Source organism: Helianthus annuus, chromosome 9 (genome assembly GCF_002127325.2).
Source record: "Helianthus annuus cultivar XRQ/B chromosome 9, HanXRQr2.0-SUNRISE, whole genome shotgun sequence".
NCBI classification, from domain to species: Eukaryota; Viridiplantae; Streptophyta; class Magnoliopsida; order Asterales; family Asteraceae; genus Helianthus; species Helianthus annuus.
The window spans coordinates 38,499,914-38,515,637 of NC_035441.2; positions in this window are offsets into that span (position 1 = coordinate 38,499,914).

Consider the following 15,724-nt stretch of genomic DNA (forward strand, 5'->3'; position numbering starts at 1 on the left):
CTGTGTTCGGATTGGAAGTGGCTTGAAAGTTTGAAGAGCTTCCATAAAACCCTTGCTGTTGCAGTTGTTGCTGCTGAGCTCTGCTTGGGTCTAAGAAAGGCGGTGGTGTGAATTGCTGAGCTGTCGGTTGCACATACTGTTGTTGAGAAGAAGAATCTGGTCTTGAATACATCATCGTGTATGCTGAAGGATCAAACTGATTTGTTGTGGAAAGTCCGGTGTTTGAGATGAAAGCTGTTTGAAGCTTCGCGTGTTGAGAGGCTGGTTTTTCTCCACTGATACCTCCTGCAATCCCATAGTACATCTCTGGATTTTGAGGAGTTAGTGTTCTTTTTGCCTTAAGCTTTTCTTCTACATCCTTGTTCTCCAATTTTTGAATTAACTCATAGACGGTGATTGTATCTAGAACACCATTTTGTTTGAGAATTTCAAGAAAACTGCTCCACTTATCAGCGAATCTCTGCACCATTTCTTGTGGAGTGGCAGTGACTCTAAAAGCAAACATCTCGCTCAACAAGTGATGGAACCTTGTAGATAACTCTGCCAAAGTCTCATTCTCCATACACGTGAATCTTTCAAACTCTTTCTTCAGTAATTCTTGCTTGATCTTTCTAGATTGAGCATTTCCTTCACATCGTAACGTGAGCATATCCCACAAGCTTTTAGTAGTCGTGCAGTAAACAAACTGGTGGTAAATGTCTCTGTGAAGAGCTTGTGTGAGAATCATGAATGCTCTCTTTTCTAACTCATATTTCTTCTTATCATCATCCGACATAGTGCTGTAAGTTGTTGGATTAGATCCTGCAACTTCCAAATCATTGTCAAATGTGGTGAAGAAACACATCCATAGATCTTGACCTTGCCCCTGAACATAAGTTCTCAGCCTTTCTTTCCACCATCCCCAATCATTGATGTGATTTAGCTTTGGTGGTTTTGTGCTTGTACCAGTTTCACTGTCGTTCTGCATCATTGCTTGAATGTTGCTGCTTTGATTTGTGACCAATGCCCATTGATTTGCAGTTATCATTGCAGCTTGAGGTGGGGCAATAGCTCGCATCCATGCAGTTTTGTCGAAATCTGACGCAGATTGCGTAGCTGATGATTGTGGAGTCAAAGTTGTTGTAGTCCACGCGGTTGGATCCCACTGACCGTTTGTTCCCATTTTATAAAAATTAATATATTAAGTGAAAATTGATTTAAAATTTGAAAAACAAGTTTTCCATTTTTAAAAATTTAATTTTCACAAACTATGTTAATATCTCGAATGAAAACAACCAGCCGAAGGATCCCTGATCGAAAGACCTGAAAAACACAAACTTGTTAAACTTAAACAGACTAGGATCGAAGGATCAATACTTGTTCGAAGGATCAACAGTGTTCGAAAGATTACTGTTGAATTTCGAACAATGATTTTGAAAGATTCTCCAATCGAAAGATCCTTATCTTTCGAATAAGAACTGTAGATCGAAAGATATATCCTTCGAAAAGATTCCTTGGATCGAAGGGTAAGTCACAGACTTCGAAGGATGTTCGAAGGATGATTATCTATCGAACTTCCTTTGATCGAAAGATGATCTTTCGACTTCGAAGGATATCCTTCGATCTGTACTGACACAGTTAACAAAAGGTGACAGGTTGGTGAAAAGGTGATTGGTTGGTAGAAAGCTTTCGGCAGAAGGTATGTTCAAACCATACCTTTTACCAAACCAGATTTGACCCAATAAAATATTACTTAAAAAGGAAGGTTCTTATCCAGAAAAACCGGTCACCGGAGTAAGCCGGAATTTGGCTGGAAATTACCAAACTTCTTAAAAACAAGTTTTTAAGTTACCCAACCCGTCCTTTAACACACCCGGTTAGTTTAGAACACATTTTTATGTCTAGAAATGCGAGAAAAACACTAAAAACGGGTGCTAAACCATGTGAGTTTTTGTTCAAACACTCCAAAGTCTTGTATAAACTCGGTTTTTAACAAGGAAAAGAGCCACGGCTCTGATACCACTTGTAGGTCCCCCCCCCCCCGGAGGTTGAGGTTAAACCTTATCCTTGTTATGTTTAACACACTAGCAAGTGCGGAATCCAAGCTAGAATGCAAACCGGTAGTTTGTATGAGAACACAAGCTACAAAGAGAAAGGTAGACACACGAGATATCAAAGTTTTCTCTTGTATTTCAGTGGACACGGTTACAGCCCTTGACCAAACTGAAAATACGCTCTCTACAAGACTAAGTTCACTCACACTATCTTTCACACACCTAAATGAAGTGAACACATTACATGAGTATATATACCCATCACCGCTCGTCTGGTCGAAGGATCAGATAGACTGATCGAAGGATCATCTATCAATCTGAAACCTATCGAAGGATCCACATATACCTCGAAGGATGATATCCTTCGAGGTCCATCAACATCCATCGAAGGTTTATCTTTCGAGCTCATCGAAGGATCTAAACAATCCTTCGATGACTCATCCTTCGACACAAAACATGTTACAAACATGTTCTAACTGTTTGGCCAAGTCAAACCAGGAGGATGGTTGACTTGGTCAAACTTACATCAAACACACATATTAACAAACCTAAGACGTAACCCAGACTGACAAATGACATCGTTTTGTATCATGACAAAATACAGACAAAGTACAGACACAAGTGCACCAACAAGAGGCGTTATAACTTGGATGGATTCATGACCCGGTCTGCATATAGACATTTCTAATCGAAGCGTTAGTTTGCTAAATAATATAAATCATGCATTTGTATGTGTCATATTTAAAGGGTGTGATTCAAACAATTGTGTGTTAAGTTACTTTTCAATGCAAGGGTATTAAAGGGTGTGATATGGAGAGACACAACTATTAAGTTAGCCAAAGGTACCCCAAGTTATAGGGTTATTGATCCCGATCCGGTACATGATCTATTGCATGCAACCGGGTTCAACCATGCAGGCCATGCAACCGGGTTTGATGATGATCCATGGGAATTAATTTAATCTTCTTTATTAGTTAATAGTTATCTTTTTTTTATTTGAAATTTGAATAAGTGATTTACCTTAAAAGTCTCATGCATATCTTGTAGATAGGAGCAGTAGTTAAAGAACTTGTTTCCATGTTTTCATTCAGTTTAGATTTTCGTTCAATAACAAGTCCATTGAGACTTTTGGTTTGAAGTCTTGGTTATACGTTACCGGATTTTGGTAACGGGTTTATTTTCCTGTCACTTCCGTATCAAGTGGTACCAGAGCTATGGCGAATTTTCGGAGGGATTAACGTGACAATTACCGTAGATACGCCGCAGGAGGCAACGGCGATTATCACCATGATCCTCGGGATGAAGATATCAATCGTTTGCAGCAGCGGGTACGAGAGCTGGAGTTATGCTACGAACCAAGAGATGAAGAGCGAACGGAATCCGATTTCGAGGAAGGGGACGAGAACCGTCGGAACCCGTTCGGGGAACGGCGTACTCGTAACCACACACCACCGCCGACAGATCATCTACGGTCCTTAGGCGTGAGGGTCGAATTCCCCGAGTTCGAAGGGCAGGTCCAACCCGATGATTTCATCGAATGGATCCACACGGTGGAACGGGTATTTGATTTAAGAGACATTCCAGATCATTTGAAGGTCAAGCTCGTGGCAATCAAGCTACGAAAACACGCGTCGTTGTGGTGGGAGCACGTCCGAAAGAAAGGAATTCAAGAAGGAAAAAGGAAGGTAGATACATGGGAGAAAATAAAGAAACTCCTCAAAGCAAAGTTTCTTCCAGCCAACCATCGCCAAGATTCGTATCTAGACTACCACAATTGTAAACAGGGGACACTATCGGTGGAAGAGTTCATCATGGAGTTCGAAAAACTACGAATGCGTTGTGCGATTAACGAGGAGGAAGAACAGGTTATCGCCCGCTTTCTTGGAGGCCTCTGGGCCGACATATCTGATATTGTTCAATTACAACCCTATTGGTCATATGATGACGTTTGCAGGTTAGCACATCGAGTGGAAAAGCAACAAAATAGTAGAGCAAAACCCACCCCGACGAAGCCGATCACCACCAACCGAACCTCAAACCTTACCCCCACCGCGAACCGTCCGAGCCCAATCAAAGCCGACGGTCCCCCACCAACATCCCCAACCCCACCACCACCCACTGTTCCGCCCGTCATGCAGTGTTACAAATGTCAAGGTATCGGTCACCTTCGTCGGGATTGTCCTAACCGGCAAATCGTGGCTCTAACAGACGAAACTCTACCCGTTTAAGACACCGATAATGAGACCACCGAAGAACCCACTGAGACGTTGTATCCTGACCGCGGGGAAGCCCTTATCATTCAGCCGGCTCTTAGCGCGACCGTAGCCAAACCTGAAGACGACAACGCATGGCTGCGTAACAACATATTTCGCACAAAGTGTACGTCGAAAGGGAAGGTTTGCACGATAGAGTATTGATGGGGGAAGTTGCGAGAATATGGTGGGAACATCCATGGTTGATAAACTGGGCTTAGATAAACAAGATCACCCCGAGCCTTACCAACTTACGTGGCTAAAAAACGGAAACATTGTGAAAGTCACACACCGTTGTCTGGTTCCATTCTCAATTGGCAACAAATATGTAGATGAAGTATGGTGCGAAGTTATTCCGATGGACGCTTGCTACATACTCTTGGGCTGACCGTGGAAATATGATCGGAGGACAAGGACAAGGCACGACGGGTTCCGGAATACGTACACGTTTAAGAAAGACGACATCAACATCACACTCGCCCCCTTGGATCCCCGAGACTCACAGACCGCGGCCATGGTAGTCTCCCGTGTGACATCTGTGTCACTTCAACCATCAAACAAATACCAAACCAATGAAATATTGTATTTCATACTTGGGATTTGTATAAACATGTGTATTAGTTGCACATATCAACTCTTGTTCGATTTCGGGCTCTAAATCGCTTTCTAGAAGGTTATACGCGCACTGAGGCGTAAATATAACCAGTTTAATGCAACAAACACTCCGGAATAGTGACATAGGCTTAACATACCTTAAATAACCTCTACATAACTTAGAAATAAGTTTTGGATAGTTTGGTGTGCCGAAATCAAGTTTATTCGCTTACAGGGACTAAAATTGACAAACTGCGAAAGTTTGTCGATTTGAACTGTAACGAACATTCCGAAACATGACTATAAGTTAAACATACCCTAAATATCCTTTACATAGCTTAGAAATAGGCTTTAAGGGGTTCGGTATGCTAAAATAAACTTTATGCTCATTCAGGGACTAAAAGCGTCAAAAAGTACATAAGTTTGCATTTTCGCACACATCTTACATTCTGAATACATCCGGACATCCAAAAATTTATGTAACCATTAAAATATTATGTTTTAGTGTTTGGCTTGTCAAAAATCCATTCGTTGCGCAATTTGGATCGTTTTCGCGTCCGTTACGACCTCCGTCGTAATTAACCGAACAACGCAACTGTGCGGCCAAACGAACTAACATCCGACATATTTTTGAGCACATTTTAAGTTCCCTATACTTTAACTTCATATTTGTGCCTTGAAATGAGGTTAACGGGGCTTAAACGTGTCAAAACACATCAAAAATCAAGTTTGGATACACAGGGGCCTGTTCTGCCAATTGCTGAAACTTACTGCCAGTAAACCAGCACCATACGGTCCGTATGGGGACCTATGGTCCATAAGCTACCTTCAGACCAGCAAAATGCAGAAACATTGAACCTGGTCCTTTCCACTTGTTCCCATGGTTTTTAACCCCTGATTTTCATTCTGTGGACTGGTATTTGGATGCCCCTTGTATTTGTAAACCATGTGCCCACATGGATGGTTGAGATTGAAGCTCGGTTTTCGATAAACGATCTTAACGGTTCAAGGAAATCTATAAATACCCACCCCCTTTCATTCTAAACCCACATTTGATCTGATTTTGGCCCTCTAAGTTGAAGAAAACTCTTCATACCTGAGGGTAAATCGGATCAAAGCTTGCGGGGACCTTCTGTAAGTATTCTTTCGTGCTTTTCTTTCGTTTTAGTGTTAAAGTCAAACTTTGTTTGACTTTCTGCTTTGACCAGTCAATGGTCAACGCGAAGTTCGGTTGAACTTCATAACGTGAGCGTAATCACGATGGTTATAGTCCCTAGTGACTATACCTACTGATTACCACGTTATCTAGGCTCAGTGACGAGTCGTAGTTTCGGCCAAAATGCGTTTTCTCGCGTATTTTGTAACCAAACTACTCTAGGGTATCAAAACCATTTGTTTTGATACCAAACCTGTTTTCTAACTTAACTAAACATGTTCTAGCATGTTTAGCTCGTCACTTTTAGATTTGTGCCTGTTTAGGGTCGTAAAGGTAAGCGATCTAATCAGTCGCTTATACTTTCGAACCCGGCCCATTTGGTTGATCATTAGGGTCCGACCAAACACATTAGGTGACCATAGTTGTATAGGTAATAACCTTCCGAGGTTATACCTTATGGTCACTTTGTTTAAGTAGTTATATGATAGGTAGTTTGTTGGTGCATGCATCTGTCGACTTCGTCTTGTATCGAGTCTTAGACTAGTTTGTATAGATCAGGGCACGTTATATGAGAAAATAGGAAATGTTAGTGGTTAAGATGTTGATTTCGCTCCAACCTACTTAGGTAGGTGATTTCGCCCGAAATCTCATCATCTGATTTCGCTCCTATTGTCCTGTGTCATCTCGGGCGAAATCAGGAAACAGTTCACGAATTTCCATACCGAAGTGCTGCCGGTGTGAGAATTGATTGTAAACAACGTCAGATCAATACAATCAGTGATTTAAGTGAAGAATCAGCTGTTTCTCCCTTTGTTTCTTGTTTTCCGCACCTGAAACAGAGTAAAACTCCTCTGACCGACTCATTCGTGTCAAGTCGCACGATCCTACAATTGGTATCAGTGCCACTTGGAGGAGTTCTGCAGTTTACAGCCGAATTTCAATGAAATTTCTAGTTTCTACACCTTCTTTTCTCAGTTCAGGAAGTTTTACCAGACAAAACCGGATCAAAATTTCACAGATTGTTTAAAATTGGACATAAACAAATCCTTGAAAGTTCCACTGCTAAAATCGAACTAAAAATGGATCAAAATGGACTCCGAACTGATTCCGCTCGAAAGGACCATGTATGATTTCGCTCGAGACTGCATCTGATTTCGCTCCAGAATACGATGTTTGGGATTTCGCTCCAAATTTAGTGTTGATTTCGCTCCAAAGTATCACTGATTCCGCTCCAGATAGCCAAACATTCTGATTTCGCTTCAGAGATTTTTCTGATTTCGCCTCTGTGTAACTGATCATTGTTTCCGCTCCAAAAGTAATTGTGATTTCGCTCCAGAGCTCCAAGAACTTATCTGATTTCGCTCCAAAATCAGAAGTGATTTCACTCCAGAGTAACAAGTGTTTGATTTCGCTCCAGATTGTCATCTGTGATTTCGCTCAAACCTGTTTCTGTGTTAATTCCGCTACAAAGCTACTGTTTCTTTTTGAAAAACGTGTCAAGTAATCATGAGTGAAGAGTTCTACAACGCGTTCGCTTCATCTCCGACTACTCCGGCTTCCATTGCTCAGAATATGAACTTGGAAAACGATACCGGAACGTTACAAAAGCCCCCGAAACTGATGAGTATTGAAGAGTACTACGGGTGGAAAGACAGATTCGAAATCTGGGTTCAGGAAAATCATCTTAGGTCATGGGAATGTATTCTGAAGAAATACGTTTTGCCACGAACAGACTTGCAGGTTATCAAAGAGTTATCAGAATTCAGTGATCAAGAAAGAGATATGTATCGAGCTGAAAAGATGATGATCAGTCTACTTCAGCAAGCCATCAAAGAAGACATCTTCATTCTGCTTCAGCATGACAAGAATTCTAAATCAATTTGGGATGCTCTTCGTGTTAAATTTGAGGGTAGTGAGAACATGATTAAGAGCAAGAAGGCGTTGCTCAAGAAAGAGTTTGATCTGTTCAGTAGTTTACCCGGAGAAGATACAAAGAAGCTGATTGAACGTTACTGCCACTTGGTGCGATCTATGTCGATGCTGAGTATTACAAAAGATCGTGAAGAGTGGATAGACAAGCTAGCTGATGCGTTACCGCAAAAAGAGTGGGGAACTTATTTGATGATTCTGAAAAACACCGGGGTTTATGATGGGTTAACGATTTCTCAGTTTATCGAAAAAATTGAAAGTCAGGATCTGGAACAACAAAAGATCGAGAGGATGAACAGTCCAAGTGGTCAACAAGATGTAAAGATGTATTATAAAGGCAGTGTTCCGGAAACTGAAAGAAGCCCGAAAATCCAGACTGCTTTTGGTGCTGGAGATTCAACAGAAAAAGCTGATCAAAATTCAACCAAAAGCAGTGGATTCTCATCATTTCCGAGTGTTAATCCTAAAGATTCAACTACAAGTTTTAGTTCTCAAAGCACAAAGAGTGGAAGCGGTTATGTGATACAGTGCAACATCGCATTGAATCTTCCAGAAGGTCAAAGTTTCTCAGAAGAGGTTGCGAAAGATCACATGGCTCTACTTGGTTCTGTGTTGCTATCTTATGAAGGTTTAGTGGCTGGAAGGATCGGGAATCCTATGCTTACCAAGGAGGATTACGATCAGATAGACGCCGAAGAAATGGAATTGATGGACATTAAATGATGTCTAGCTAGTGTTCTTAGATGTGCTGAAAAGTTCAAACTGATTACTGGGAGAAATAACTTTCTTGATGCACATGTGTCTACTTTAGGTTTTGATAAATCTAAAGTTACTTGTTTTCGATGCAGGGAGAAAGGCCATTTCAAGAGGGAATGCAAAAACAGAGAAGCTAGTGGAGCTCAGAATCCGTTCGGAAAAGACGATTACTACCAGAAAGCCATATATCAGCAAGTTGGTCAACAACAACAGCAAGAACCGCAGGTGGCTCATGGTAGAAGAATTGAGGATTCAAAGAGAGCGTGTTTGGTGGATTTTAACTGGAACAATTACATATCATCTGAAAGCAAAGTCTGTTTAGTCAATCAAGATGATGAAAGGCTACCTGAAAGCTTTAGCTGGGATATGTTTGTTGATGAAAAGGGAGATTTTAAAGCATTCATTGCAAAAATTGTTAGAGAACCAGATATGTTTACCACATGGATGAAGTCTATTGGTGAGACTGTGAAGAATGTGGAGAAAGAGTCTGTTACATCTGATCAAAGCTCAGAAAGTGATGATGAGAATTCACAAAGTTCAGATGAAAGTGATGTTAGTTCAGAAAAGGAAATTGTTTTTGATCAAACTCCGTTTGATTCTGGTTCATCGGATGATAATTCAGAAAAATCTGTACAGTTTGATCAGTCACCAACTGATGATAGTAGTAGTGAAGATGAGGTAGAAAAACATATTAACATTGCTAAATCTCATTTATCTCCTGAAAGTTTTCATTTCTATTTTGCAGATCGCTTGGAGAAACTGATCGAAAAACGAGCTGCAAAAGAATAACAGAAAATGAAGGTTGAAAGTGTTGTTCAAAATGAAGAAGTGAAAAATGTTGCTAAGGAAATAGTTGAGACTAAGCAAGTGAAAGAAGAAGAAAAGGTGACTGAAGCTGAGAAAGTCATCGTAGTAGAAAAAGTCATAGAAGTTGAAAAGATTGTAGAGGTTGTCAAGCCTTGCTTAAAGTGTTTAGAACCCTGCAAAGATTGTGCAGCAAAAGATGAGATGATAGCTAAGTATGAAAAGAAAAAGGAGCAGTTATTGTTCAACCTCAACTATGTGAAAGAATCTTATGATGTCTTAAACAGAACAGTAACTGGTCTTCAAAAGACAAACTCTGAAAGAGAACAAGATTTGACAATGATGAATGCTGTTATGATGACTAAACAGAAAGCTATCAACTTCTACATCGAGGAGAGTGCAAAATGGAAGCAAGAGTTGGAAACAGAGAAAATTGAGAATGAGAGAATTAGACGTTTATTGCAAAGTTATTCTAGCTCTGATTATCTCATTGATAGAATTTATCCGACTGTTGCAGGTATGGAAGCTTTCCAAGATGAGAAGACAAAGAAAAAGGATACTGGTAAGAAACCGACTGTTAGCTATAACAAGTGTCCGCCTCCAATATGGGAAGGGTATTCTCCTAGAAAACCAAACGAGGAGCAACTTGAAAAAGCGGTCAATATAAAGCTTAAAACCGATACAACTGATGAACTACCAGAAACTATTGACGTTACTTACACATCGTCTGACACTGATCATGAGTCCGAGTTAATCAAAAAGGTGGTCGATCAGGTGTTGGATACTGATGAGGAGTCTGAGTCAATGTCAGAGTCTGGATGTTCATGTCCATCGGTCAATGGTCCAAAACCGTCGGTTAAACGGTCTTACAGTGAAGAATTTTTGTTATCAAAAGCAAATTTGGATGATGAAACATTTGAAGTCGCATACACTTTAAATGATTCTGACAAATTATACTCTGACAAAGAGTTTCCAATAAGAAGTGTCAGATTTGAATTGATCAAAAAGGTTTTCAAAAAGACAGAAATTAATATTTCTGAAATAAAAGATTTAAATCTTACTGGAAAACCTAAAAGGTACACTTCAAGAGTTCAACAACGTTTAAACAAGAAAAAAGGTTACAATTCTGGTTCTGGTTTTCAAAAGAAAACAAACCATAATGGTAGCTACAAAAAGAAAGGTTTAGGTTTTATTCCACCAGAAAACTATAAAAATGAGAAAAATTCTAAAACAAAAACAGAATTTATTTCAGGTGGAAGTACAGAAGAGGAACAGAAGAAACCGTTCTGGAAACAATCAAACCAGGAGTTTCTTGCTGAGAAGAAAAGGAATGGAACTAGAGTGTTTCATCCTAAAGAGACTCGAACCTGTTTCAAGTGCAATGAAGCTGGTCACATTGCATGGAACTGTGCGAAAAATGCTAAAACAAAACAGGGAGTTTCTGGAAAACTCAAAGAAAAAGTTGTTGATGTTGAACCACCAACTGAAAACTTCAAAGTTTTTGAAAATTCCATTCATGAAGTTGGTGAATGTTCTAAGAAAAATTTGTACAAAAAGAAAGGAAAAGACAACCAAGTGTGGGTTGTTAAGAAAGTTGATGATAAAGTCGGCGATGAATCTGGTTCCACAAAGCCAGAAGAGCCACAGGTTGAGACAAAAGATTCAGTGAATGATGATGAATTTCCATCACTGAAATTTGAAGAAATTAAAAAGAATGTTGGTAAGGTTGAAATCTCGGATCAGTTTTACTCCGAGAAAAATGAGTTTGATGTCGAGAAAACATTCAATGGGAATGTTAAGAAAATTTTTAGGAAAATGCTTGATGGGAAAGCTAAAGGGGTTAAAGATTCCTATGAAACTAAAAAGGCAACATATAACCCTACTGAGCAAGAATTAAAAACCCTCAAGTCTGAAAAGACTTGGGTGGAAATTCTTTTCCCTTGAAGTCTTAGGACTACGCCGGAGATCCCAAGTTTGTAATCGTGGATCAGGAATCGGCATCATTCTTGTTTTTAAACAGTTTGTATGAAATTTGCTCAAATTGTTGAAATTTTACAGGATGAAGGACTATGCCGGAGCTTCCAGGTTGGTAATTGCGAAGCAGGAATCAGTATCCAAGTCGGTAAAATGGTTTATGTAGACGTAATATTCCTACATATGGTACATGTGTTTGTGTTTTTACAAGTGGTAAGAGGTGAGATCTTACAAGTGATTATTCAAGGTCATTAATTTGAACTTGATGTAATCTTTATACATGTGGTTAAACAGACAAGATGATGAACCATATCCCAGTACTTAACAAGTGGTAAACCTACAAGTGATAAAAACAAACTCATTTTCCGGAAAAATCATTATGATTAAAACAAACTTAAGTGTTTTGAAATCTAAATGAGAAAATGGTTTATTGAAAGGGGGAGTTCGGATTGTTTATGCCTAAGTGGATGGCGAATTGATGCAATTCGATGTCAGTTGTTAAGTTTCTGTATAGTTTGTTTTTCATGTTGTTTTAGAAGTGGGTCAAGAGCTTAGTTTGTTTACAATTTTTTTTAATGTGTTTGCATTTTAGGGGGAGTAGAAAATTTCAGAAAATACAAAAACATTAGAAAATTTGAAAAAGCCAAAAACATGATAAAATGAAAAATGAGTTTTGTTGTACAAAAGAGGAAATGATAGTATATCAGTGGACTGTCACAACATGCTAAAGAATTGGAATGTAAAATGTGATAGACAATCTCACTGTGGATATGCCAGTAGGTTTTTGCACATTTAGTAAATTGTGACGAGATATAAACCTAAAAATTCAAACTTGCTTAATTCGTGGGTAACAACTTCTTGGATATATGGGTAACCCCCGAAATCTTGTTTGAAAGGTCCCTCTGTGACAACTCGAACTTTAGACATGCTTTGATGTAACGTTACGTGCTCATGAGAACTGAATTATATGATTTAAATGAATGTTATGATGTTATTTGTTATGTGTGTATGTATGTTATGTGTTGCACGAGCCGAAATTTCATAAACCGGTCACACAAGCCCTTTGGGCCACACTTGAATTCGGACTCCATGAGGTAACCGAGTTGGGCTCGGCCCACCCCCCACTCGCAACACACAAAACCGGAACAAGGGACTTGTTTTACCACTTTTGCAATTCACAAACACACACACAAAACCCTAGCTAGTTCTCTCTCTCGGCTTGCTTGGAACCCGACGGCACACACACACTTTGAAGCTTGTGAAACGAATCGATCCTCTACCTTCAATCCAACCGGTTAGTGCTTGATAATTTGGTTGCTTGTTAAATGGTTATCGTATGATTTTTGTATGTTGGTGTTTGCTTAACCGAGAATTCTTGTTAATGTATTGATTGGGATGTTAATTGGTGAATGCTTTGTTAAATCGGCTCTTATGTATGTTCATGCAAATCGGATGTATGATGTTATTCAAATAGCGAGATGCTTGTTAAATCGGTTAACATGATATATGTTTGGATTGTGTGTATGATAATATTAGATTAAACGATTGAGGATCGGCTAGCATAGATTGTTCCCGAAAGGTTGGTTTGATGATTCGTTTTGGATTTTCATGACCTAGGTTGCATGTTAGTTTATGGAATTAGGTATCACATGATCCGATTACATGTTCTGCACAAGATTGGTTAATTGTTCTTGAATTGATGTTGATTATGAACATACTTGATTATAGATTAATTGTTGATTTGATCTGTTTCCGAAACTGACCAAACTGTTAGCTGAAATCACGGATAAGTCAATGCAGGATTTATGGAAACCAGTTACACAGCCGGTTGCGACTCAGATTGCGAGTCGAAACCTCCCCGTCTCGACTCGAAACCACAAACAGCACCAGCCGAAACCACGGTTGCGAGTCCCGTTGCGACTCGTAACCAGACCATGATGAACCGAGATCTCCATTGCGACTCGCAACCAGCTGTTGCGACTCGTAATCTCCGGTTGCGACTCGAGATCTCCGTTGCGACTCGAGACCACCCTTTACACGCACACTGTTGGGCCTTCACTGTCACGGGCCCAATCTATTGAGCCCAACGATTTGAATTGTGGACTGTTTATTAATGGACTTGTATGTGTTTGCTATTTGGGCCGATTGAGAATCTGGATTGTTTTGTTATTGGGCTGCTTATGTCATTGGGCCGGGTATGAATGGACTTAGAACAATTGGATCCTCACATGCTATGTCTTATCTGTTTACGTGCGTACATGTTTGCCGTGACTATACGTGATTACTATATACGTGCTATATACGAACCTGACTCGTATAATAACCATGATAGGACGTGAGTGATCATTTACTTGCTACTTGTACTTTCTGTGTATCTGCCGAGCAAACCAAGGTGAGTTCACACAGCCAAGGCATGGGATTCCCGGGTTGGGAATTGGGTTGGATATGATGAATAAGGAATGATTACTCGTACTTACGCATATACCAGACTATAGACCATCGTCCTCAGGTTAGTCAGGACACGTTACGTAAAGCCTACGTAACCCAGATCTTTTGCCATATGTCTCCCGGGTCGGGAAGGACACGTTACGTAAAGCCTACGTAACCCAATACCATCTACTGGCTTCCAGGTCGGAAGGCCACGCTGCGTAAAGCCTACGTAGCCCCACGCGTACCATTGTCCTCGGGGAAGGGCACGTCACGTAAAGCCTACGTGACCCTGTACGTTTTCCTGTTCTCGGTAAAGAAGAACACATGGTCGGAAGTTAGTCTAGTAAGTACCGTTAATGAGAAGCCCTCATTAGCCAGGATGAACATGGGAAACCCCCACTTTTAGTACACACTAGTATGGGAAGCCCCCACTAGCTATACTTATGCATGTTATGAACTTACTTTCTGTGAACTCGCTCAACTAGTTTGTTGATTATTTGCTGCATGCCTTGCAGGACCTTAGGTATACTTGGGAGCTTGCACAGGGAAGGAGCAGGTCGTTGTGGGCAGATGGATCGTTAATGATGTCGAACTCATAACTCGTTTTGAATTTACTTTACTATGCTTCCGCTACTTAAAACAGTATTTGGTTTTGAAACATCAATCATGTCATGGTGACTTACGTTAATTACTTTTATTATTATTAAATGCTATGTTTGATATGATTGATGGCTTGATCCTGGTCAGTCACGCTCCCAAGCGGTGGTATTCCGCGGGTGGATTTTGGGGGTGTGACACCCTCTTTCTGAGATACTAGGTCTTTATACTCAGTGATATCTGGGGTATTATTCCGGGACTTCTGCTGAATGGAAGTTCGGACATAGTCCCCGAATAATACTTTCTGCAAAAGCTTGCAAAAGCTCGCCCTCAGCAAGTTGATGAAACAATAAAATTGATAGTCACTGCTGTTGAAATCAAAAGATCCTCTAAAGGGGACACACCAAAAGTCGAAGTCGTCATCTCTCTGCGTATACGGAAGTATCGACCTGAGCTCTCACGGCCCTCGCACCTAACCCTTTACAGATATCATTTGTGGTATACTCACCTTTAAGACTGAATATTGGGATCTGGATACGGGAGTATATTCAAGTAGTGGGAGACATGAATAAGTTTAAGTTCTTAAAACATTAATATCGTATCTCGGACCAATTGAATTTTGTGTGAAAATTTAAGTGGACAAATATACTGACAATCTAGGTGAATTGTTTAGAACTTAAAATGTAATCAAGCTTAACGGTGTTAGTGACATGTCTCAAAAACTGATATGATCCTCTTACACAAACTCACAAAAATATTGTCTGTAAATATTTCTTTTATGCATTTTACTTTCTTTCAGAAAATCCAAAAAGTTTTTGTGTGTGTTTTAGCATAAATTTTGAAAAATACAAAAAGATTTTCGACAACTGATATTGAAAAGCTGATTTTCAAAATTCCAAGTGCTAAACATGATGTCCATGTGGTGAGGGGAAGTGTGTGTTTGAAATCAAAATGTTTTCAAAATATTTTCTTTCAATTGGTTCATCATATGTAGTTTGATCTGAGAGAGAGTTAGTGTTCGTGCATATGCCTCGATATTTTAAAAGTGAGAAATTTACTTTGAGGTAGAGTTTATGCAGGGATAGTTTGAGCCAAGTCAATCGATCCTGAAACTAGAAGAGAGCCAAGTTTCGATCTTGGAACAATCTCCTAAAGAGAAAGGTTTCGATTCTGTAGACAAAGCTAAAGTCAGGTTGATC